General features: G+C 46.1%; 1 protein-coding gene and 1 long non-coding RNA gene across 6 annotated transcripts in view; one reads left to right on the top strand and one right to left on the bottom strand.

The window, feature by feature from the left end:
* Positions 1 to 19,285, bottom strand: part of LOC134943766 (uncharacterized) — an 83,399-nt gene extending 64,114 nt beyond the window's left edge. Inside the window, exons 1-2 of the long non-coding RNA XR_010181736.1 lie at positions 19,218 to 19,285; positions 447 to 481 (exon numbers count right to left, since the gene is read on the bottom strand). This is a non-coding gene — a long non-coding RNA (uncharacterized LOC134943766). The remainder of the gene's footprint in view (positions 1 to 446; positions 482 to 19,217) is intronic.
* MAD1L1 (mitotic arrest deficient 1 like 1) overlaps positions 1 to 25,096 on the top strand; it is a 1,517,492-nt gene that overhangs the window by 822,806 nt on the left and 669,590 nt on the right. The gene's annotated exons all lie outside the window — the stretch shown is intronic.

The following is a 25,096-nucleotide window of genomic DNA, read 5'->3' as shown; positions in this document are numbered from 1 at the left end:
GTTTTTTGAGCTAGTGGAAAAGGGGTATTAGTAAGGGAAGCCAAAGCAGATGCTCGTGAGAGCTTACATTCTAAAGGGGTGGGGTAGACAGACGGGTGACACAGACAGGGTACACTGTGAGCAAGAAACAGAGGGTTAGGATGAGAGAGGGCTGGGTTTGATGAAGAAGTGGATTTTGCGGGCCTGTTTGAAGGTGGAGAGTCTGATAGAGGGAGGGAGCGAATTTAAGTTGTCGAGGGCAACATGGGCAAAATCTTGGAGGCTGAAATAGGAGGAAATAATCAGTTGGCAGAAGAGGTGGCATTCATTTTTGGAGCGAAGAGGGTGGAGCATGAAGGGAGATGAGGTCAGAGATGTAAATGGGACAGGAATGGGTGAGGGCTTTGTGACTATAAGAAGTTTGAATTGAGTTCTAAAGTGGAGTCAATGTTGGGCTTGTTACTCACTTTACAGTCGAGAGTTGTAGTTCCTCTACAGATTTCTGAAAAAGAAAAAGATTTTATTAATTTGTTATGCATGTTTTCATTTGTAAATGCCACTTAAATGTGACTTTGTCCTCGGCAGACAAGCTCCAAGCTAGAGTAATTTTATTTTTGGTTTACAGTAAGTCAGGTATAGGGGTATATTCATTTAGAGTCAGATCCATTCCGACATGCATTTGTCAGAATTGATCAGACAACCCTTATTCAATAGAGTGGCCAAATCCGACTGAGTGCCGCACTGCAGGGAGAGAGGTGCCTGGCCGGGGAACGACCGTCAAAGTACCTCTCATCCCCACTCTCCGTAGCCGCCGCACCGCTGTCTGTAGCAGCCGCACCACTCCCCATAGCCCGCCGCACCGCTCTCCGTCTCCTCACCTCAATCCGAGTTTGTTTTTTTTAAAGTCGGATTGAGATTGTCAGGAAGGGGGCCAAAACCTGTCGGATTTGGCCCCGTTTCCGACAGAAGCACGCGTATTGGCGGCTATTCCACCTATCAACGTGTTTTCCGTCAATTTGGGAATTCCCGACTTGTCGGAAAAAAACAGCATTTTTTGAATAGGTCGGAACCGCTTCCGACCGAAATCTGTCAGAAGCTGCCGTCTTTATGACAAGACTGCAGCTTCCGACAGCTATTGAATACACCCCATAGTGTCCCTTTCAATATTAACCCACTACAATGTCTGTGACTTGCTAGGCTCTCAGCAGCTCTTGTTATGCATAATGACAGGGCAGAGTCAAACTACATATCTAGTGACATTTCCATAACCGTAACAATATTCAGTTTTTTTGAGTGATTAAGGGGCATATTTTTGGTAGGGAGATAAATTCTAGATCCGTTGAGATGACTTTTGCCTGGGTTCAGTGGCGATCTCCAGTGATATGGGGAAATCTATTTAACCCCTTTGTTGCTAATGCTGTTCATAACAATGTGCTTGAGCCTATTTTGGCTGGTCATATTCCAATATAAATATTATTAAGTAGTTAAAGCAGTACACTCACAAATTACACTTTATTTTTTTATTAGATTTTGGATTTGCAGAAAATAGCTTTCCTTGGCTTATACCGTCCGATATTGCAAAGACAATCTACACGAAATAGCCAAATTTAAGTGTTTCGTTTTCAATTGAAATTACAAGAGAGTAAACTATAAAGTAAATGTGTGTGTATTTTATACTTGTCCACCCCTTTTTGAGGTTTTGGCTCTGCTCTCCTGAACATCTAGAACAGCCATAATCTGTGCTGTGAAGCACCATTCCGGCGGTGGCCCCCAGAGCAGATGATCCAATACAGCCTGGCTCCAAAGCTGTGGCAATAGATCTGTAATACATAGCCTTTTCTATATATTAATGTTAAATGTATCTTTGCCAGGTCACCACTGCGCAGCCTATGGGCAGCCGGGTGGTATTCATGTGACTGGCAGTCAGCAGACTGACGGTCACATGACCTCCCGCAAAGTCCTGCCCCCTCACTATCCCGACGGTCGGCATGCCGACCAACAGGGACTATTTCCGCTCGTGGGTGTCCACGACACCCATAGAGTAGGAATTGGTCGCCACCGAGCCCGCAGGGGGATTGCTGCACTCACCCCTCCCCGCCGGGATCCCGGCGTCGGTATGCTGACCGGCGTTCAGGAGACCATCGGTCAGCCATACAACACCCGGACAGACGGCATCAACTCCAGTACAATATACTCTCTTGTTGCACATCTTTTCTCTAGCTCTCTATGGTCTGTGGATCTAGACAAATCCCATTGTTCTGTTTGTGTCAAATGTTGGCAGTTGCCACTGGTTACAGTGGAGATACACTGCGCATAATTCAGAGGCCAAACATTCAGCTAAAAGTTGGCAATCAAGAACGCATCTCATGTTAAAGTTTGTGTACTGTGTGATTCTTCGCCCTCCTCCAAGCAGCAGACTGGCTGGAGATTTTACTTGCAAAGGATTGTCGCTAATGGAAGAGAATACAATATGATGCCTGGACAGCCAGACACCTCAGTGAGAGGGATCTCAGGAAGGAATGCGGGGGGGGGGGGGGGGGGCGGGGGGGGGGGTTGATGTCTCTGCGTCTGGCATTGACAGTCTCTTCTCCCTTGGTATTTTATTCGTTTGCAGCAAGCGCTGCTGGTAATTACACCTCTTAATTTAAGAGAGCATGGTAGGAGTGAGGAATATAAATCTCTGTATTAGGTTTAGAGATTGAAAACGGGGACGGTGAACCTTCTTCTCTTGAAGATGATATTTTAGAATGAAATAGTGACATTCCACATAAACCTGAAAAATTGCTCTCTTTAACGAAGAATGGGAAATGGATGTGGCCTGGGAGAAACGGATAGGAAACCTGAATCAGTTAATCTGTTATCTGTCTGACCTTGGACGGCAGTTTTTCGTTTTGTTTTGGTTCTAGCCTAAAACAAACCCTTTTTATGTGTATTTTTTTTTTTGATGGTTAAAAATAGAAATCTTTTGTTGTTTCTAACGAATTAGCCGAGGTTGAAGTGTGGATTCTCTAAAGGTTTGACCCAATTAGCTTTTGCATTTTTAACAGCTCACACTTTCCAGTTGTCAGACAGTTTCCAAGCGATCTTACTTTCTGTGGAACTGTCCATTGTTTGCGGCTTATACACCTAACAGCAGAACATGTATCTGGTGCTTTTAATGGGTATCCTGTCAGAAGGTCGACCGCCTCCATATCGACATTCATACTGTCAACACCGGACTGTTGACATGATCCAGTCAGCAAGCATTCATTCAACATACTTGGCATGTTAAGATTTGAAATGCCGACATTCTGGTATGCAGAGGGTTAGATTTAGGTGCCGTCAGGAGGGTTTAGGCTGCTGACCATTTCAATATGTCGGAATTCTGTTGCTGACTGTTGACACAAAAACTGTCAGCAAGTCATTCCACACCCATTTAATGATTGAAGCAGAAGTTGCAATATTAACTACTGCAGATGACCTGATCTTTAGAGAATGGCACTATCTTTTTCATAAAGATATTTAGAATTGCTAAAAACTTTGCTTTATTCAGTATGCTTTAATCAATATTTTTGGCGTTTCTCAGACAGTCTCCCAGCTGTGACCTGTGTTTCCCATCCATAGAATGGCACAGGACAGCTCATAGTATTGTAATACACTACATATTATGATACGTTGCAAGACATGTTTCATTTTGATTTTGCAACCACTGCATACTTGCCACTATCCCTGAAGGTGTGGCAGACTCCAGATTTTTCGGGGACCCCCCCCCCCCCCCCCCCCCCCCCTCTCCTCCCCCCCACACCCCTGGAAGAGTTGGCAGATCTTCCACTTTCCTCCCACATATTGGCTAAGTGGGCAGCATAGTAAGATAATACCAGGTACATAGAGTTGGGGCGGTGCTAAAATGATGTAGATCATGTGGTTTTAGCTGCACTCTAACCACACAGATGCACAATTTCGCCGTGGTCAGAGTGCCAACGCCGCCGTACAGACTGGTCAGAATCCCAACAGGGGCGCCGCACTAAAGGAACCCTAATCCCAACCTTACTCCTCCTCTTTCGCAGTTTTGACGGAAGGTGTCTGACGTCCGCTCCGGCCCCGATTAGCAGCATTCATTCGCACTAGAAGAGTAATTCCTGGGCTGCGAAGAGACTGCGCGTACTGTTTGTTAGCAGTTCTGCTAACACATGGGAACGTACACTTGCACAGCGAAAATACACTCCCCCTGTAGGCGACGACTATCTGATCGCTGGACAGCAAAAAATGCAGCCCAGCGATCAGATCTGAATTACTCCCCATGTTCAGCTGTCAGTGTCGGACCTAGGTTTAGGTGGAAAAGGGCTAATAGTGGACATGGCAAATCTCCAGGAGCTAGGTTTCCCATTCTATCCCTCCTGTTCCTTGCAATCATCCCTTTGTAATATAGCCGTTCTTTTGCAGATGTGGATAAAATGTTACACATAGTATAAGCTATTAAGGTTTTATTAAACCTAAGATCATGTAATTATTGTGGATGATTCTTGCTCTATAGTTTATTTTAATCTTGCTTTTAGTTTCACATTTAGTTATGCTATCATGTTCTAAACATAAATCGTTCGCAAAAGCATTTCTGCCTATAATCTGCATCAATTGTATCATTTTTTTTTTGTTCCAAATTCTAGCCAATTGTCGTTGATATAAGCTGTCGTACACAATATCCTAGCTTTCTTATAGTATAATTGTGCCTGTATAGCCGAAAGATTGCCTTATTATTTGGCAGCCACATTTAATATATCACACTGTATCAATATGTTATAGTGGACCAAGGGATATCATTTGTTTGCAGTAATAGGTTCTTCTTTACATCATTCCTTATATGCTCTTTATGTTTTCACCTTAAAAGCTTTTTTTTATTTTTTTTTTGTAAATATTGAATTTACAGTACTTCTGTTGGAAAACACACTTCTATCAGATTTCTCATCCCAAATGCATATCTGCCGGACTCATACAGGCCACATTATTAGAGAAGTCAGTTATGGCCTTAACTTTATTTTAATACTATCAAAGAACAGATTGCATATCCATTCTAAATCCCCTAAATCTAAAATCACCTTTTCATGTTTTTATGTTTGCGGTTTTTGTAACACTATACCCAAAATTGACAGTTCCAAGTATTGAGCACCTACCTCCAAGCATTGTATGCAGCTGGATCAGGACGGAACGAGTGTCTGTGGTCTAAGGGGGGTGCGTTTCCATGTCATACTGTATATACCCCTTTTCCACTGCTGCAATAATCCGGGTTTATTACTGGGGGATCCGGTCACGTTCGGGATCCCAACAGTTGGAAAACTGACGCCGACATGTATCTCAAAGCCGGCTCCTGAATGCCGCAATCCCAAACAAGCAAATGCCGGTACTGCTCAGAGGTAAATCGCGAGAGAAGGGAAGGTTAGGTTTTGGCTGCGGGGACAGGGGGTTACGGTTAGGCACGGTCAGGCTGCAGGATAAAAAGGTTCGGGTTAAGAATTAGGTTTAGCATACTTACCTGATAGGTGTTGGGATCCTGAGTGTCAGAATGCCACTGACGGTATTTTGACTGCTGGCATCCCAAAGGCCGGTATCCCAATACCATCCCTATTGCCCTGGTGTACCTGGGTCGCGGCTCAGTGGAAAACTTTGTGAAAAATAACCCAGGTACAGTGATCTAGGAATCTGGCCTGGGTAATAGTGCAGTGTAATCAGACCCGAGTCCAGTTAAAAGCCTCTGGAGAGACGCATCACTGGAGCTTGGAGATGTTGTCATCTCCGAGCCCCAGCAGAGGGAAGTTCCACCACTAACCCGGGTCCAGCCTGCAGTGTGAACAAGTTTTCAAGCCGGTGTGACACGGTTTGAAACCATGTTTAGCTGTCAGGGTCGGACCTGGGTTTAGGTGGACATGACCATTCCATAGGTTCTATGTTTGAAATTCTGCCTCTCCTCTTCCTTGCAATCATCTCTTTACCGCTGAGTAGATGGAGACATTGCAGTCCTTTATCATGGTGATAGAGCTCTCAAATTGGGACTATCCTGCCAAAATCGGATTGGTTGTGAGCTATGGAGACAATGTAGGCAGTATAAGTATTTAACTATTCCACTGCTGCATGATTAGAAATTATAATTGTATTGCATATTGCCCCACTCTGTAATACTAGCTTCTTAATGCAGGCCAAAAGCTGATACTGCAGTCAGTTAGGCTGCACCAGTGGTCATGCCCCCTTACAGTATATGACTTTTTGAATAAAAAGGAGGAGATGTAATATACTGCCACGGATCGTGCCGGTATAAGTCTTCCTGCTTTGCCACTTTACCGAGCACTAACAACCAAATGTACAAACATCTCCCCGCTACGGCGATCCCTGCCAGAGCGCACAGCGCATCAGCCTAGTGCTGATGGGCAGTATCCCTGCCGCCGCAGCCATGGTCAGAGCTATCCCTGCTGTGGTGAGTAGGCAACCACACCTGCAGCTGTTGAACATCGATAGCTGCAGTTGTCGGAACGGTCAGTGCCACTGGGGTATATGTATTATGTGGCTTTACGGGGGAGAAGTGGTATCAGCGTACGCTGTGTGCTCGTACCACTTCCTCCCCCATGTATGATTAGCTGTTTACAAGTGTTTGGGAGCAAATGGTTTATAGTTATTTATTTCAATACATTTCCAGATTTTCATTCCAACCAGCCAGATGGCCTCTCCGATAATCGTATAGTGTATGCCCAGTTTAAGCAGGCAAAATCTGAGAAATTGGTATGCAACTTTATATCCTGGGTCCAGGCCCAGCTAAGCCTCTGGGCCCCATAGCAATAGCACCCCTTGCACCCACTATAGTTACAGATGCTCATTCATAGCAACACATCCCCATACACTACCACCATGGGCATAGCTATGGTGTGTGCAGGGGGTGCCGTTGCTTAGGGGGCCCACGATCCCTTGTGACCAAGTTTTATAGTTGTCTACCAAGTTCCTGGAATTGTCTTCTAAGCAGTTAGGTCCTGCATGTTGTTTGGCCTGATAAGGGGGGCTCATAATGGTGGTAGTCTCTGTCTCTTATTAGTAAAGCACAACACTTATATTATCCATCTCCAGTACTCCCATTTCACCCACACTGGCACAGCTGAGCTGTTCTCCGGAAATTTTCGGATAGTAGGCTTTCTCCCTGGTTGCACCCTTCGTGAACTGAGCTAGGGGTAGGAATTGAGCACCAGATTTAGATAATTTGCCTAAAGCAGGTCTTCAACCTGTGGCCCTCCAGCTGCTCTGAAACTACACATCCCAGCATGCCCTGCGACAGTTTTGCTCTTAATTTATGCTAAAACTGAGGCATGGCCTACTGGGATGTGTAGTTCCACAGCAGCTGGAAGGGTGCAGGTTGAAGACCCATGGCCTAAAGACTTCCCCAATCAAAGTGAAAGTTCTGGCATTAGGAATTATCCCCACCAGGGAGTAGCTGGTTGGTCTCCGCACTACATTGAGGCATAATAGTAACTGGAGGCACTACAATGTGCCCAAGCATAGATATACGCAAATCCTGGACTGTTGGGATGCTTTGAGCCACTTTGCTTCTGGAATTTGTGTGCAGACTGGTGGCTGCCAGCCCATCTTTCTACCTTCAGTATATCTCTGTGTTTGATACGGGAAACCTATGTTTTATTCCAGGGCATGAGCTTGCAGTGAAACATAACTGCATGTTTCCTTGCCACTATATGGTTTAGTTTGACTCCCACCTGTGCTAAAGCAGGTCACTTTTACTTAATTGTGTCCCAAGAGGAGCTTCTTGATGGTTCCTTCTGCCTGTTTATTGACTACTCTTATCAAAAAAGTACATTCTTCCAGCTCTATAGATATTTTTTTCTACTCCATCTTGTTAAGGAAAGTAAGTTGTTTATGAATTAATATCTGGCAACATAAATGCTTTCTGTGATTAGAGTTAGGTCCCATCGCCATGATATGTCGTCATGGTATGCAATTATTCCAAAATACGGAAAGATCCGATATCCAAATACTTCTGGTCCCAAGTATTTTGTATAAGGGATACTCAACCTGTGTGTGTGTGTGTGTGTGTGTGTGTGTGTGTATATATATATATATATATATATATATAAATGTATGTATAATAAAATATCTGCTCTAAATACCTGTGCTGTGCGCTTTTAGTATAATGTTTGCAACTGTATGTCTTTGAGAATTGTGTGGGCCGCGTAGGTGTTATGTCCTGTCCTTGTATTTAATGCCACTGGTCTCCTGCGGCTTTTATCTCGTCCCTTTTAAATATTTATGTATTTAAATCATTTTTTTTCCTTTGCATTGAGGTTCTCATTTCTAAACCCTGCATTCACCTTATTTTATGTGCTGCCTACTTATAATTCACATTGTATTTATCCCTGCCTTTTTATCCCTGTCTGGGGTTGTGTGAAGGAGCACTAAAAAGAGTCTTTACACAAGTCGGTTTTCGATAAGCTTTGGCAATGTGCCGTTTGATAATCCAAGTACTGAGGAGACAGCAATGTTTCAGCTGTGGCATAAAGACTCTAATGGACCTGTGACATAAAGGGCCATTACTCTGAGGACTGTATATTTCAAGCTGGGCAATCAACCCAGGCTGCTATACATACCTTTGGAAGGTTAGATTCTGCGGTCATGCCTTTTATTACCATTTATTTGGCATCTTCTTAATCCCTGTTAGTCCTTTACATTCATGAGCGTTGGATCTTTTATTTTTCTACCGTATACGCTACTGAATGTGTAATCTACCAGGTATTAGAAAGGTTTAGTTTTAATGAGCAGGTAATGGCCTTGCTTATCCACTCTTAGATTACAGATTAAATCACCAAGAGCTTTTCTTTGTTTTCTCAGAGTGGTTTTTAAGCAATGTCCATAAACATCCTTGACAAGCTGAGGGGAAGGGTAACAAATCAGTGGCATGCTACAGTAAACAAGGTTTTCTGGAGTCTATAGTCTTCAAACCTCATTTCTTCAAGATGGAGAATACCGCAACACACTCTAGAATCTCTAATGCCTTTTTAGTTCTATGTGAGGTTGCTACCTAGCAATAGCTGGGCCGAGAATTGCTCCCACCTTGTAGTTGCCCATGAAAATTCTATTTCCTAGGTCCATTACCTTTATAAGTGTTTACAAAGGGTCTGTAGGAAGACCACCTAGTTGCCAGCATAATTATGTGTCAAGGAGCCCGTTTGTGGTGACTAATTCCCACAGTGGCCTTTGAAACTGGCCGTGCTAATTCCCACATTTAGTCATGGTTGAGAGATTCCGACTTTAATTCAGTTGTATTAACTTTAGATCCTAAATGGTGGTATTGAGGTAATGAAGAGTTGTTGCCAGTTGGGAGCTGTGTTTTCTGCGTATAAGGCTGTAGACAGAACTGCACTCACAAGTCAAGATGACAGTGTGAGCCAGTGATGTGCAGTAATGCCGGTAGTGAACCTTTGGCTGGTAATGCTGAGACTTGCAGGTCAGTTTATCGGTTAGCTGTCTAATATTTTATGAGCTACTTATGACAACAGAGGATCTATATGAGAAGTTGTGTGAGTACCATGGTTTTATAGACCTAGACAAAGAAGTCCCTCCACAGTAACCATAAGTATGTACAGGTTGAGTCTCCCATATCTAAAATGCTTGGGACCAGAAGTATTTTGGCGTTGGGTATGGGTGACCGGTAGCCAGAGTGCTAGCAGGGGGGCGAGCACAACAAAGCTCCTTGTGGGCTTGCTGCGCTTGCTACAGGTTCTATTTCCCACTCTATGGGTGTCGTGTACACCAACAAGTGGGAATAGCCCTCGGCCCACTGCCGGCATTCTGGCGTCCGGGATCTTGGTGTCGGTGTGTTGACCGCCGGGACCCCAACTGCTGGGATTTTAACTACAGCCCATATTTTGAATATTGTATTTCTCTAACGTCCTAAGTGGATGCTGGGGACTCCGTCAGGACCATGGGGTTTAGCGGCTCCGCAGGAGACAGGGCACAATAATAAAAGCTTTAGGATCAGGTGGTGTGCACTGGCTCCTCCCCCTATGACCCTTCTCCAAGCCTCAGTTAGATTTTTGTGCCCGGCCGAGAAGGGTGCAATCTAGGTGGCTCTCCTGAGCTGCTTTGAATAAAAGTTTAAGTTAGGTTTTTTTATTTTCAGTGAGTCCTGCTGGCAACAGGCTCACTGCTACGAGGGACTTAGGGGAGAGAAGTAAACTCACCTGCGTGCAGGATGGATTTGCTTCTTAGGCTACTGGACACCATTAGCTCCAGAGGGAGTCGGAACACAGGTCTCACCCTGGGGTTCGTCCCGGAGCCGTGCCGCCGACCCCCCTTGTAGATGCCGAAGTTGAAGAGGTCCAGAGGTCCAGAAACAGGCGGCAGAAGACTTTCAGTCTTCATAAGGTAGCGCACAGCACTGCAGCTGTGCGCCATTGTTGTCAGCACACTTCATACCAGCGGTCACTGAGGGTGCAGGGCGCTGGGGGGGGCGCCCTGGGCAGCAATGTATTATACCTTTTTTATGGCTAAAATACATCACATATAGCCCTTGAGGCTATATGGATGTATTTAACCCCTGCCATATCTCACAAACTCCGGGAGAAGAGCCCGCCGTTTTAGGGGGCGGGGCCTATTCTCCTCAGCACACGGAGCCATTTTCCTGCTCAGCTCTGCTGTGAGGAAGGCTCCCAGGCTCTCCCCTGCACTGCACTACAGAAACAGGGTTAAAATAGAGAGGGGGGGCACTTATTTGGCGATATGATTACATATGTGAAAATGCTATAAGGGAAAACACTTGTATAAGGGGTTGTCCCTGTATAATTATAGCGTTTTTGGTGTGTGCTGGCAAACTCTCCCTCTGTCTCCCCAAAGGGCTAGTGGGGTCCTGTCCTCTATCAGAGCATTCCCTGTGTGTGTGCTGTGTGTCGGTACGTGTGTGTCGACATGTAGGAGGACGATGTTGGTGAGGAGGCGGAGCAAATTGCCTGTATTGGTGATGTCACTCTCTAGGGAGTCGACACCGGAATGGATGGCTTATTTAGGAATTACGTGATAATGTCAACACGATGCAAGGTCGGTTGACGACATGAGACGGCCGGCAAACAAATTAGTACCTGTCCAGGCGTCTCAGACACCGTCAGGGGCTTGTAAAAACGCCCATTTACCTCAGTTGGTCGACACAGACACAGACACGGACACTGACTTCAGTGTCGACGGTGAAGAAACAAACGTATTTTCCTTTAGGGCCACACGTTACATGTTAAGGGCAATGAAGGAGGTGTTACATATTTCTGATACTACAAGTACCACAAATAAGGGTATTATGTAGGGTGGGAATAATCTACTTGTAGTTTTTCCTGAATCAGATAAATTAAAGTGTGTGATGATACGTGGGTTTCCTCCGATAGAAAATTATTGGAGGTATACCCTTTCCCGCCAGAAGTGAGGGCGAGTTGGGAAACACACCTTAGGGTGGATAAGGCGCTCACACGCTTATAAAAACAAGTGGCGTTACCGTCTCCAGATACGGCCGCCCTCAAAGAGCCAGCTGATAGGAAGCTGAAAAATATCCTAAAAAGTATATACACACATACTGGTGTTATACTACGACCAGCAATCGCCTCAGCCTGGATGTGCAGCGCTGGGGGGGCTTGGTCGGATTTCCTGACTGAAAATATTGATACCCTTGACAGGAACAATATTTTATTGACTATAGAGCATTTTAAGGATGCATTTCTATATATGCGAGATGCGCAGAGGGATATTTGCATTCTGGCATCAAGAGTAGATGTGATGTCCATATCTGCCAGACGATGTTTATAGACACGACAGTGGTCAGGTGATGCAGATTCCAGACGGCACATGGAAGTATTGCCGTATAAAGGGGCGGTCCATCGGACCTGGTGGCCATGGCAACAGCTGGAAAATCCACTTTTGTTACCCCAAGTCACATCTCAGCAGAAAAGGACACAGTCTTTTCAGTCTCAGTCCTTTCGTACCCATAAAGGCAGGCGGGCAAAAGGCCAGTCATATCTGCCCAGGGTTAGAGGAAAGGGAAGAAGACTGCAGCAGGCAGCTCATTCCCAGGAACAGAAGTCCTCCACAGCTTCTGCCAAGTCCGCAGCATGACGCTGGGGCCATACAAGCGGACTCAGGTGCGGTGGGGGGGTCATCTCAAGAGTTTCAGCACGCAGTGGGCTCACTCGCAAGTGGACTCCTGGATCCTACACGTAGTATCCCAGGTGTACATTGGAAATTCGAGACGTCTTCCCCTCACAAGTTCCTGAAGTCTGCTTTACCAACGTCTCCCTCCGACAGGGAGGCAGTATTGGGAAAAAATTCACAGGCTGTATTCCCAGCAGGTGATAATCAAAGTACCCCTCCTACAACAAGGGAAGGGGTATTATTCCACACTATATTGTGGTACTGAAGCCAAACGGCTCGGTGAGATCTAAAAGATTTGAACAATTACATACAAGGGTTCAAATCAAGATGGAGTCACTCAGAGCAGTGATAGCGAACCAGGACGATATGGTGTCACTGGATATCAGGGACGCTTACCTACATGTCCAAATTTTGCCCTTCTCACCAAGGGTATCTCAGGTTCGTGGTACAGAACTGTCACTATCAGTTCAGACGCTGCCGTTTGGATTGTCCACGGCACCCCGGGTCTTTACCATGGTAATGGCCGAAATGATGATTCTTCCTAAAAGAAATATGGACGCTTTCCTGATAAGGGCAAGGTCCAGAGAACAGTTGGCGGTCGGAGTAGCACTATCTCAAGTAGTTCTACGACAGCACGAGTGGATTCTAAATATTCCAAAAATCGCAGCTTTTTCCGACGACACGTCTAATGTTCCTAGGAATGATTCTGGACACAGTCCAGAAAAGGATGTTTTCTCCCGGAGAAGAAGGCCAGGGAGTTATCCGAGCTAGTCAGGAACCTCCTAAAACCAGGAAAAGTATCAGTGCATCATTGCACAAGGGTCCTGTGAAAAATGGTGGTTTCTTACAAAGCGATCCCATTCGGTAGATTTCACGCAAGAACCTTTCAGTGGAATCTGCTGGGAAAATGGTCCGGATCGCATCTTCAGATGCATCAGCGGATAACCCTGTCTCCAAGGACAAGGGTGTTTTCTTCTGCGGTGGCTGCAGAGTGCTCATCTATGAAAGGGCCGCAGATTCGACATTCAGGACTGGGTCCTGGTGACCACGGATGCCAGCCTGAGTGGCTAGGGAGCAGTCACACAAGGAAAAAATTTCCAGGGAGTGTGATCAAGTCTGGAGACTTCTCTCCACATAAATATACTGGAGCTAAGGGCAATTTACAAGGCTCTAAGCTTAGCAAGACCTCTGCTTCAAGGTCAGCCGGTATTGATCCAGTGGGACAACATCACGGCAGTCGCCCACGTAAACAGACAGGGCGGCACATGAAGCAGGAGGGAAATGGCAGAAACTGCAAGGATTCTTCGCTGGGCGAAAAATCATGTGATAACACTCTCAGCAGTGTTAATTCCGGGAGTGGAAAACTGGGAAGCAGACTTCCTCAGCAGGCATAACCTCCACCCGGGAGAGTGGGGACTTCAGCGGGAAGTCTTCCACATGATTGTAAACCGTTGGGAAAAACCAAAGGTGGACATGTTGGCGTCCCGCCTGAACAAAAAACTAGACAAATATTGCGCCAGGTCAAGGGACCCTCAGGCAATAGCGGTGGACGCTCTGGTAACACTGTGGGTGTACCAGTCAGGGTATGTGTTCCCTCCTATGCATCTCATACCAAAAGTACTGAGAATCATAAGAAGGAGATGAGTAAGAACGATACTCGTGGTTCCGGATGGGTCAAGAAGGACTTGGTACCCGGAACTTCAAGAGATGCTCACGGAAGAACCGTGGCCTCTACCTTTAAGAAAGGACCTACTCCAGCAGGGGCCTTGTCTGTTCCAAGACTTACCGCGGCTGCGTTTGACGGCATGGCAGTTGAACGCCGGATCCTGAAAGGGCATTCCAGATGAAGTCATCCCTACCCTGGTCGAAGCCAGGAAGGATGTAACCGCAAAACATTTTCACCGCATTTGGCGAAAATATGTTGCGTGGTGTGAGGCCAAGAAGGTCCCTACAGAGGAATTCCAACTGGGTCGTTCCTACATTTCCTGAAAACAGGACTGTCTATGGGCCTAAAATTAGGGTCCATTAAGGTTAAAATTTCGACCCTGTCGAATTTCTTCCAGAAAGAACTGGCTTCAGTACCTGAAGTTCAGACGTTTGTAAAAGGGGTACTGCATATACAGCCTCCTTTTGTGCCCCCAGTGGCACCTTGGGATCTCAATGTTGTTTTGAGTTTCCTAAAGTCACATTGGTTTGATCCACCCACCACTGTGGAATTAAAATATTTCACATGGAAGGTGAAGATTCTATTAGCCCTGGCTTCAGCCAGGCGTGTGTCAGAATGGGCGGCTTTATCATATAAAAGCCCTTACTTAATTTTTCATTCTGACAGGGCAGAATTGAGGACTCGTCCTCAATTTCTCCTTAAGGTGTTTTCTGTTTTTTCACATGAACCAACCTATTGTGGTACCTGCGGCTACTAGGGACTTGGAGGACTCCAAGTTACTTGACGTTGTCAGGGCCCTGAAAATATATGTTTCCAGGACGACTGGAGTCAGAAAATCTGACTCGCTGTTTAGCCTGTATGCACCCAACAAGATGGGTGTTCCTGCTTCTAAGCAGACGATTGCTCGCTGGATTTGTAGTACAATTCAGCTTGCACATTCTGTGGCAGGCTTGCCACAGCCAAAATCAGTAAAAGCCCATTCCACAAGGAAGTGGGCTCATCTTGGGCGGCTGCCCGAGGGGTCTCGGCTTTACAACTTTGCCGAGCTGCTACTTGGTCAGGGGCACACCCTGACTGAGGAGGACCTGGAGTTCTCTCATTCGGTGCTGCAGAGTCATCCGCACTCTCCCGCCCGTTTGGGAGCTTTGGTATAATCCCCATGGTCCTGACGGAGTCCCCAGCATCCACTTAGGACGTTAGAGAAAATAAGAATTTACTTACCGATAATTCTATTTCTCGTAGTCCGTAGTGGATGCTGGGCGCCCATCCCAAGTGCGGATTGTCTGCAATACTTGTACATAGTTATTGTTACAAAAATCGGGTTATTCTTGTTGTGAGCCATCTTTTCAGAGGCTCCTTCGTTGTTATCATACTGTTAACTGGTTTCAGATCACAGGTTGTACGGTGTGATTGGTGTGGCTGGTATGAGTCTTACCCGGGATTCAATATCCTTCCTTATTATGCACGCTCGTCCGGGCACAGTATCCTAACTGAGGCTTGGAGGAGGGTCATAGGGGGAGGAGCCAGTGCACACCACCTGATCCTAAAGCTTTTATTATTGTGCCCTGTCTCCTGTGGAGCCGCTAAACCCCATGGTCCTGACGGAGTCCCCAGCATCCACTACGGACTACGAGAAATAGAATTATCGGTAAGTAAATTCTTATTTTTTCCGTATTTGACATATTTGCATACCCTAATCAGATATCTTGGAGATAGGACCCAAGTATAAGCACAGAATGCATTTATGTATCATTTATACCTTATACACACAAACCGAAGGTAGTTTTATACAATATTTAAAATAGTTTTGTGCATTTAAGTTTCTATACATTGAACCATCAGAAAACAAAGGTGTCTCTGTCTCATTCACGCTGAAAAAAAAATCTGTATTTTTTGGAATTTTGGATATGGGGAGACTCATCCTGTATACACAAATATATCTGCATCTCTGTCTCAAATGATGTTCTACGTGTTGAGAAATGGTTTGTTTTAGTGTTCCGATTCTTATGCTGGGTCGGGACGTTTTGCCTTATCGGAACAACAAATCTTCATTGTGCAGTGTGTACACTGCGAGCTGCACAGCCACCCGGAAGATATTGAATGCAACCCATTGCAGTTTACTGAAGGATGGAACAAGAGCGCATTCAGTCATTCATTAAATCTGCAATACGGGCAATCGGGGATGGTCCAGGGCGAAGGTAAATCACCTTGACCATATTGCCAATTGGACTTGGAAAAATAACGTAATGGCTCTGTTGCTGCCTTTGCAGTGCCGGCGTCCCACATCTGCCACTCATGTATAGCGGGATCATCGGATGCACGTCGATCATACCTCTCAGTAACCCTATGCTGTATGAGATAGAGTGGTTGTCCTAAGACGCCGTGGCCTCTCCAGCTATGTATGAATTTTCTGACCAGGAATACTCAGAAAATGGTCCTGACATGCCTTCATTTTTCTAGCCACCCCGTGTCCTTCCCCAAATGCTGACTACTTGCATTCGCTTTGTAAATAGAGCCCCTATTGCTGTACGTGGTCATTGCGGTTTTGGCGCATGTGTAGTGGCAAAATAATCGATCACTGCATCCGACATTGCGTACACCTCTGTATCAGCCCCAACATGAGCCGTGGAGCCTCTGAGTAGGGATGGGACATCCCCCGCAAAAAAGTGTCAATAAACATTGGTTTCTTATGTTATTCATTGTTTCTGTTTGGTTGAAGTAAACCAGCTGCTTAACAACATTCCAAGCAAGGTGTTTGTGCACCTTGTCATTCAGTGTTATCCTGACGTATTTAACACAGACATACACAAGTCTCGAACACTTAACCTCATCCACTGCAGTAACACTTAACACATGAACCTGCCTGTATCTGTTAACGTAAACCATTGCAGCTAAGCAGATCTATATAGTGCTCAGCCACATAGAGATATATGTAGAAGTCGGGATGTAGTTATGATCCCGACCGCCGGTCACTATACCAGCGCCGGGATCCCGCCCGCCTACCAGCTAGACAGTCGGCATGCCGACTGACAGGGACTATGCTCACTAATGGGTGTCCACGACACCCATAGAGTGTTAGTAGAACCTGTTGCGAGCGCAGCAAGCCGCCGAGCCCACTGCGTAGCGAGCACAGCAGGACCCCCGCCGGCAATCTAATGCTCGGGATCCCGGCATCGGTATGGTGACCGGTGGGATCCCAAACGCAGGTCACCTGAACCCAACCCGTAGCAGTCACACACTACATACTGTAGATCGGCTAAGCAGCAGTAGCAGTGAATTGATAAGTGGCTGTCTCTAGCGTGTGTTGATATTAAATGTGCTGGTTGAGGTATCAGATAGTAATTTTTTTTATTCTCTTTCTTATGTGATGTCACTTGATCCTAGTGTTTTAATAAGCTACATTTCTGTGAGTATTAGTTCCGCCACACACACACAGAGAACGAGTGCACTATTCAAACATTACTAATCCACCCCACAGCTGACATATATTATATACAACTTTAGGTCTTACCTTCATTGGGCCTTATTTTAAATGTGCTGTCAGATGTGGCTAGGTGCCCTACTTAAGATCAGTGACAGGTGGGGGAGGGATGCCAATCTAGGCTGAAGGAGTCTCAAACTTTCGAGTGTACACGTAGATACACAATATAGAGTATATAGGGAAGGGGCCCTAGACTGCACATCCTAACTGCTAGTAATGATAGGTGCTATTTTGCTAAGACCTGTCTTGTGTTGAGTTTTGAGCGTGGGTCCCCCTGGATTGCTTTGACTGGGTTGCTCCAGGGCATTACCATTATAATACTTAGGGTGTGTACACACGGTGAGATCCTTGCTATGTCCTATTTTTACTTGCGATTTCCCTTTAACTCCCCGGAGCCCAGATAGGACAGATTTTGACTAACTTTTCTTGAGATATGTCCTATGTGTGCTTACGATTTTGGCTTATGTGAGATTTTGGCTTATGTGAGATGTCATTGACATGTGAGAAGAACTAGATAGTACACCGATCTAGCAAGGATTGACTTGCCTGCGCAGTCTATCTTTTCTTGCGATGCCGACCTGGCGGGACCGCGCATCGGGATCGCAAGGTGACTTTCACCTTGCGATCTGCACTAACTTTTCTTACGATTTTGACTATATAGTCAAAATCTTAAGAAAAAAATCTCACCGTGTGTACACACCCTTACTTTAGCACTCTCTAGCACTTAGTTTTTTATATATGTAACAATTTTCACACATTAATTTTTCAACCCTGTAACACTAACATATGCAGTATCTGCTCTTATCTATCCAACTTTCTCACACACTTCACGTTCTTCACTAGTGTGATGCCTCAGGGTGGTTCTGGCTGGTCTGTTTTTGGGGGTGTCCCACGGCCTAGACCTGAACCCTTAGAATGTTAGGGACTGCTTCCAACTATGAGGTTGCCGTGAAGTGGTGGGTAAGCCTGTAATTCTGGCTAAGATTATGCAAAAAGCCTCATATTGCAAAATATTGCTAAATGTATTATTCAAATTAGTAATGTTTGAATAGTGTACCTGCACTCATTCTGTGTGTGGCTCTACAGGTCTCAGCAAGGTAGCACCTCTCATTACTAGCAGTTAGGGTATGCAGTCTAGGGCCTTTTCCCAGTATTAGTTCAGCCCATAAAATATCCATCTGCACTGTTGTATTAGATTGTACTTGCCGACTTTTCGTTTCGCCTCACCATAAGGGTAGATGCAGATGACTATTCCGGGGGGTGGGTCAGCTCTTCTGATCAGTAGGTCCCACCCCTCTCTGTAGGTGGGTGTGGCAAAAGTGACGCAAATTGCCTACAGACTAGTGATTGCTGGTATTGTCTTCCATTCCTGCCCACTTCAGTAGGCAGTGGCTGGGTTGTGGGAGTTCAACCCACTCTTTCAGGGGTCCTGGGGGCTAACTAAAAAATCAGAAATCTCCCGGACCTTCCAAGAGAGTATGTACTGTAAGTATTCTTTACTAGCACGACTTCTACCTAACATTCACATTTTATAATATGCATACTGCAAGAAGAGGTTACGACATTGTGACGATGAGGGTCGGTCCCTATACCAATTAGCTAAAAATACTCTTGTTGCCCGCCACTGGTAGGCCTGGTCCTCCCCTTGCAACACGCTTCCTCCAGATTTGGGACTGTACAACTTAATCAGGAGTCTGCCGGTATGACATGATACACACATTGCAAATATACTTGTATCGTATAGCAAGCAGTGGAATATGTATATGCATGCATGTATGTGTGTGTGTGTGTGTGTATGTATGTATGTGTGTATATATATATATATATATATATATATATATATATATAGGGACATTGCTCTGCAAATCATTAGATGCATCTGCTTAACAGCTTTAGCTCAGCCATATACTATAGATTGTAAGCTTGCAAGCAGGGCCCTCTTACCTTATTATGGATCACTCTAATCTCTTGCTTTCCCCTTCCATGTCTGATCTGCACCCAGGCTATTAATATCCTGACCTGCCCAGATTGTGAAGCCGTGTCAGTGATTAATGCCTCACCCCCCAGCAACCTCTAGTTTTTCTCATGTATGTGGAAAAGTAATATATGATCCCACTGTATCCATTTCAGTGAGCAGTTAATAACCGCATCCTCGCTGCTATCTTCAAAGTCTTTGGATACGTAAGGGTGGTTGTGAAATAATGCACGTTCAAGAATTAGAGAAAAGCTCTGGAGCCTGTTTATTGACAGGCCACCAGTCAGAGAGCTGCTAAGTTAATGCTGCGTGCTTCAGCGTTGCCTGCTTTGGGTCCTAGTCATTTTAAAAGCTGTCAATTCTGTCATTTCTGTGCTTTTATAGTGATATTTGTTGTCATGCTTTAGGGAGCTTGGATATGATTTACTGTTGGGTTTTACACATCAATGGCTAAGGACAGCCCCCTTGACACTTTTTTTGGAATGTTTATAATTTTATTATGTGCTACGTGCATTTTATCCCTATAATGCAGAAGCATTCAATAGCAATATAAATTATAATTCACCTATCATTTGCAGTGGCATGGATATATGTGTATATGGATGCAGTTAAAATACCCGCTGTCGAGATCCCAGCTTTCAGGAGAGCAACGCCGGAATTCCGACAGCCGGTGAAATATATATAAATATAATGCAAAGACTTGTGTACTATAAATAATGCAGCCACAGTAACACCCATGCAGTATGTGCTTGTTGTACATTTCATCTGGAAACCGCGGCCATTCATATGAAGCCCGTCCCACCTTTCTGCCATTACAGCCTCCGCTGTTCTGGGGAAGATGTTCCACTACACTCCAGCACAGGACTTCAGTGGTGTGCCTCCGTTCAGACACACAGGCCTTAGTGAGGTCAGGCCCAGCTTGCAGTTGGTGTTCAGGTTCATTCAGAACTTGCTCAGTGAAATGGGTTGGGGTTCTGTGCAGGGCGGTAAAGTTCTTCTACACCAAATTTGGCAAACCGTTTTTCTCTTACGTCCTAGAGGATCCTGATGTCCATTTAGTACCATGGGGTATAGACGGGTTCACTAGGAGTCATGGGCACTTTAAGAATTTAATAATTTAATAGTGTTGGCTGGCTCCTCCCTCTATGCCCCTCCTATCAGACTCAGTTTAGAAGATGTGCCGGTCATGCTGAAGGAAGCTCCTGAAGAGATTTCTGCATTTATTTTATATGTTATTTTCAGGCAGGGCTGTTTGGCACCAGCCTGCCTGCTTCGTATGGCTTAGGGGGAAGGACGGCCCAACATCTTGAAGGGGACACTGAGCTTCTGAGGGACCTATTCGCAAGCCATACGACAGCGAGTGTACATTCCCTCAGCACGCCGCCATCCCTAACAGAGCCAGAAGACTGAAGAGTGGTGAGTACTGAGCCGGCGACCTGGCTAGCGGGGCGCCGGCCATTATGCCGGCATGAGGGTACAGAGACGCACGGCTTCTAAACGGGGCAGAATGCGTCTCCGGACACAGTACACTGTACACAGTACCTACACTGGCACCGAAGCCGTAAAATGGTTCTCTCCATTTTAAGCACCAGATTCCTCAGCCAGTATAAAAAAAAAAGCGGGAAGACCGCGCTCCATTGAAGGGGCGGGGCTTCACTATGAGAGGATCCAGCAGCTCACCAGCGCCATTTCCCCTCTGCAGTGGACACAGACGTTGACAGGACAGGGACGCGCAGCTCCTCCAGTGTGACTCCAGATTACCTAAGCGGTACAAGGGGGTCATAGCAGGGGGGGAGCGACTATTAGTGTACTAAGTCCCCTTTCAGGGTACTTAGTCTGTGACCCGGCTAAGCTTGGCCTTAGAGATAAGGGTGCGGTGGGGGCTGGCTCCAAACAACTCTGTGTCTCCCTGAAGGACTCTTTATGGATTAATTTTACTTAACCTTTCCTCTGTGTGTGTGTGTGTGTTGTCACATTTACATTATGCCAGGCAAAGAGTGTGTTTCTTGTACCGCAGCGTGTTCCTCTTCACCAGGAGGCTCACTACTGGGTACTTAGGGTTCACAGGCTAGCGGGGCTGAACCGGAATGGGTTAATTCTCTTAAGAGAATGATTTCAACTCTTTCTACAGAATTGTCCCGCAATGAGAAAAAGACGCAATACTTAAAACAGACTGTGGATGAATTTATGAACAGAGACTCAGTCCCCAAGACAGCATCTCACTCCCCTCCCATTTGTCAGCAAAAGCGATCTCTGTCCCATATCCTGCAGTCTGACGCTTACAGGTCAGACACGGCGGGGGGGGGGGGGGGGGGGGGGGGGAGATGCAGCTCTATCACAGGGAATAGAGGCTCTTATAGCGGCTATCAGAGATGTTCTGCATATTCCTGATAAGGTGTCAGAGGAGTGTGAGGAATCCTATTTTAATGTAAAAAGGAAGTCCTCGGTCACTTTTCCTGCGTCAAAGGAATTGAATACCCTGTTTGAAGAACCGTGGGTTAATCCTGATAAGAAGTTTCAGATCCCTAAAAGGTTCCTCTCATCTTTTCCTTTACCTTTGGAGGATGGGATAAAATGGGAAAATCCACCGATAGTAGACGCATCAGTCTCTAGGCTGTCACGTAAAATTGTATTGCCTGTTCCTGCCGCAGCCTCCCTGAAAGTCAAGGCTGATCGTAAAATTGAGACTACGCTCAAATCATTGTACACAGCTGCTGGGGTGGCCCAAAGACCCACTATTGCATGTACGTGGATAACTAGAGCCATTGCTAAATGGTTAGGTAACCTAATTGAGCGATTAGATTCCTTATCTAGGGGGGATGTTGTCTTACTCTTGCAGCATATACAGGACTCTGCAAACTTTATGGTGGAAGCCATAAAGTAGGCGTGCTTAATGCACGCACCACCGCTAAGGCAGTGTCTGCACACGGGCTTGTGGCTAAGCCAGTGGACTGCTGACGTGGATTATAAGAAAGGCGTGGAAGGCCTACCATTCACAGGAGAGGCCTTGTTCAGAGATGAATTAGACAAATGGATCTCCAAGGCTACTGCGGGTAAGTCTACGTATCTTCCTTCCGCAGGCCCCCCAACCAAGAAGACTTATTCAGCTTCTAAGTTAAAGTTCTTTCGGACGGCCAAGTTCAAGGGCAAATCCAGAGGTGCTTCTACGTCCTCCAGCGGCGCAAGAGTTAAACTACGTAAACCAGCAACAGCAGGTACTCGGGAACAGAGCTCAGGCTCTGCTTCCTCAAAGACTTCAGCATGACGGTGGACCGCAATGCCTGGAAGGCTGTCAAGTGGGAGCATGCCTACAATTCTTCAGTCAAATTTGTGCCAGGATCCCTGGGTCATAAATCTTATTTCCCAGGGCTACAGACTGGAGTTCCAGTAGCTCCCACCTCACAGATTCTACAAATCAGGCTTGCCAGTTTCACAAGAGGCCAGTTTACAACATGCCATCCAATAGCTGGTACAGACTCAAGTCATTGTTCCAGTTCCACCTCATCAGCTAAACAAGGGGTACTATTCCAACTTGTTTGTAGTACCGAATCTGGACGGTTTGGTAAGACCAATTTTGAACCTCAAGTCGTTGAACCCGTACTTACGAGTGTTCAAATTCAAGATGGAGTCTCTGAGAGCGGTGATCTCAGGTCTGGAGGATGGGGAATTCCTGGTGTCTCTGGATATCAAGGATGCGTACCTTCACATTCCGATCTGGACTGCCTCATCAGGCTTATCTACGGTTTGCACTGCAGGACTGTCACTACCAGTTCCAGGCCCTGCCATTTCGCCTCTCCACGGCACCGAGGGTGTTCACCAAGGTGATGGCAGAGATGATGCTTCTACTCCGCAAACAGGGAGTGAACAAATTTCCGTACCTGGACGATCTCCTGATAATAGCACCATCCAGGGAAAGGTTGCTGGACAGCATTGCTCTCTCAACCAAACGTCTCCAGGATCATGGGTGGATTCTGAACCTTCCGAAATCTCACCTAGAACCAGCACGGAGGCTCCCATTCCTGGGAGTGATACCGGATACGGAGTCGCAGACGGTGTTCCTTCCGTTGGAAAAGGCATTAGTAATCCAGTCAATGGTTAGGGATGTCCTGAAGCCAACCCGGATATCGGTGCATCTATGCATTTGCATTCTGGGGAAAATGGTGGCCTCTTACGAGGCTCTTCAATACAGAAGGTTTCACGTAAGACCCTTCCAGCTCGATCTGTTGGACAAATGGTCCGGATCGCATCTTCACATGCACTAGAGGATCCGTCTGTTGCCAAAAGCCAGGATCTCCCTTGTGGTGGCTACAGACTTCTCACCTCGTCGAGGTTCGGAATTCTTAACTGGATTCTGCTAACCACAGACGCAAGCCTCAGAGGTTGGGGAAAAGTCACTCAGGGGGTGCAGTTTCAGGGAAGATGGTCCAGTCAGGAAGTCGTCCTTCCAATCAACATTCTGGAACTCAGGGCCATATACAACGCCCTTCTCAAAAAAACATCTTCAAGATCGTGCCATTCAGCTCCAGTCGGACAATATGACAGCAGTAACATACATAAACCGACAGGGCGGAACGAAAAGCAGAGCAGCAATATCAGAGGTGTCAAGAATTCTCCTCTGTGCAGAGAGAAATGCTGTGGCGTTGTCAGCGGTCTTCATTCCGAGAGACCCACAGGCGGTGGCAGTCGACGCTTTGACGACTCCATGGGTCTATCAGATGGTGTACATGTTTCCTCCACTTCCTCTGATCCCAAGAATTCTAATGAGAATAAAAAGGGGAAAGGTTCAAGCTATTCTAATTGCGCCGGACTGGCCAAGAAGGGCCAGGTACGCGGACCTTCTGGGGATGTTCCTCGAAGACCTGTGGCCTGTACCTCTTCGCAAGGATCTTCTACAACATGACCCGTTTGTCTCAAGACTTACCGTGGTTACGTTTAACGTGGTTACACCATTTTCTTTCTGAAACAATTGGCTTCTCTCCCTGAGGTCCAGAGGTTCTTGAAAGGTGTTCTGCACATCCAACCTCCCTTTGTGCCCCTCACGGCACCTTGGGATCTAGATGTTGTTCTGCATTTCCTTCAATCGGACTGCTTTGAGCCGTTACAGGAGGTGGACGTATAATATCTTGCTTGGAAGACCGTCACACTGTTGGCTATGGCTTCAGCAAGACGTATGTCGGAGCTGGGGGCTTTGTCTCACAAAAGTCCCTATTTAATTTTCCATGAGGAACTCATCAGCAATTTCTTCCTAAGGTGGTGTCTGCGTTTCACGTCAACCTACCTATTGTGGTTGCGGTTGTCACTGACACCTCTGCTACTTCAAAGTCTTTGGATGTCGTGAGGGCTTTGAAGTTGTATGTGAAAAGAACAGCTCGTCACAGAAAGACCGACTCGCTGTTTGTTCTTTATGATCTCAATAAGATTGTGTGTTCTGCTTCAAAGCAGAGTATTGCACGCTGGATCAGACTTACTATCCAGCATGCTTATTCCACGGCAAGTTTGCCATGTCCAAAATCTGTACAGGCCCACTCTACTAGGTCGGTGGGTTCTTCCTGGGCAGCTGCCTGGGGTGTCTCGGCTTTACAGCTCTGCCGAGCAGCTACTTGGTCAGGTTCGAACACGTTTGCTAAGTTCTACAAGTTCGATAATTTGGCCTCTGAGGACCTTCAGCTTGGTAAATCAGTTCTGCAGGAACCTCAGCACTCTCCCACCCGGTTTGGGAGCTTTGGTACATCCCCATGGTACTAAATGGACCCCAGTGTCCTCTAGGCTCTAGGACGTAAGGAATAATAGGATTTTAATTACCTACCGGTAAATCCTTTTCTCGTAGTCCGTAGAGGATACTGGGTGC

This window comes from Pseudophryne corroboree, chromosome 7 (genome assembly GCF_028390025.1).
Source record: "Pseudophryne corroboree isolate aPseCor3 chromosome 7, aPseCor3.hap2, whole genome shotgun sequence".
NCBI classification, from domain to species: domain Eukaryota; kingdom Metazoa; phylum Chordata; class Amphibia; order Anura; family Myobatrachidae; genus Pseudophryne; species Pseudophryne corroboree.
Note: the sequence above shows the minus strand (reverse complement) of the source record. Positions and strands in the feature narration are given on the sequence as shown.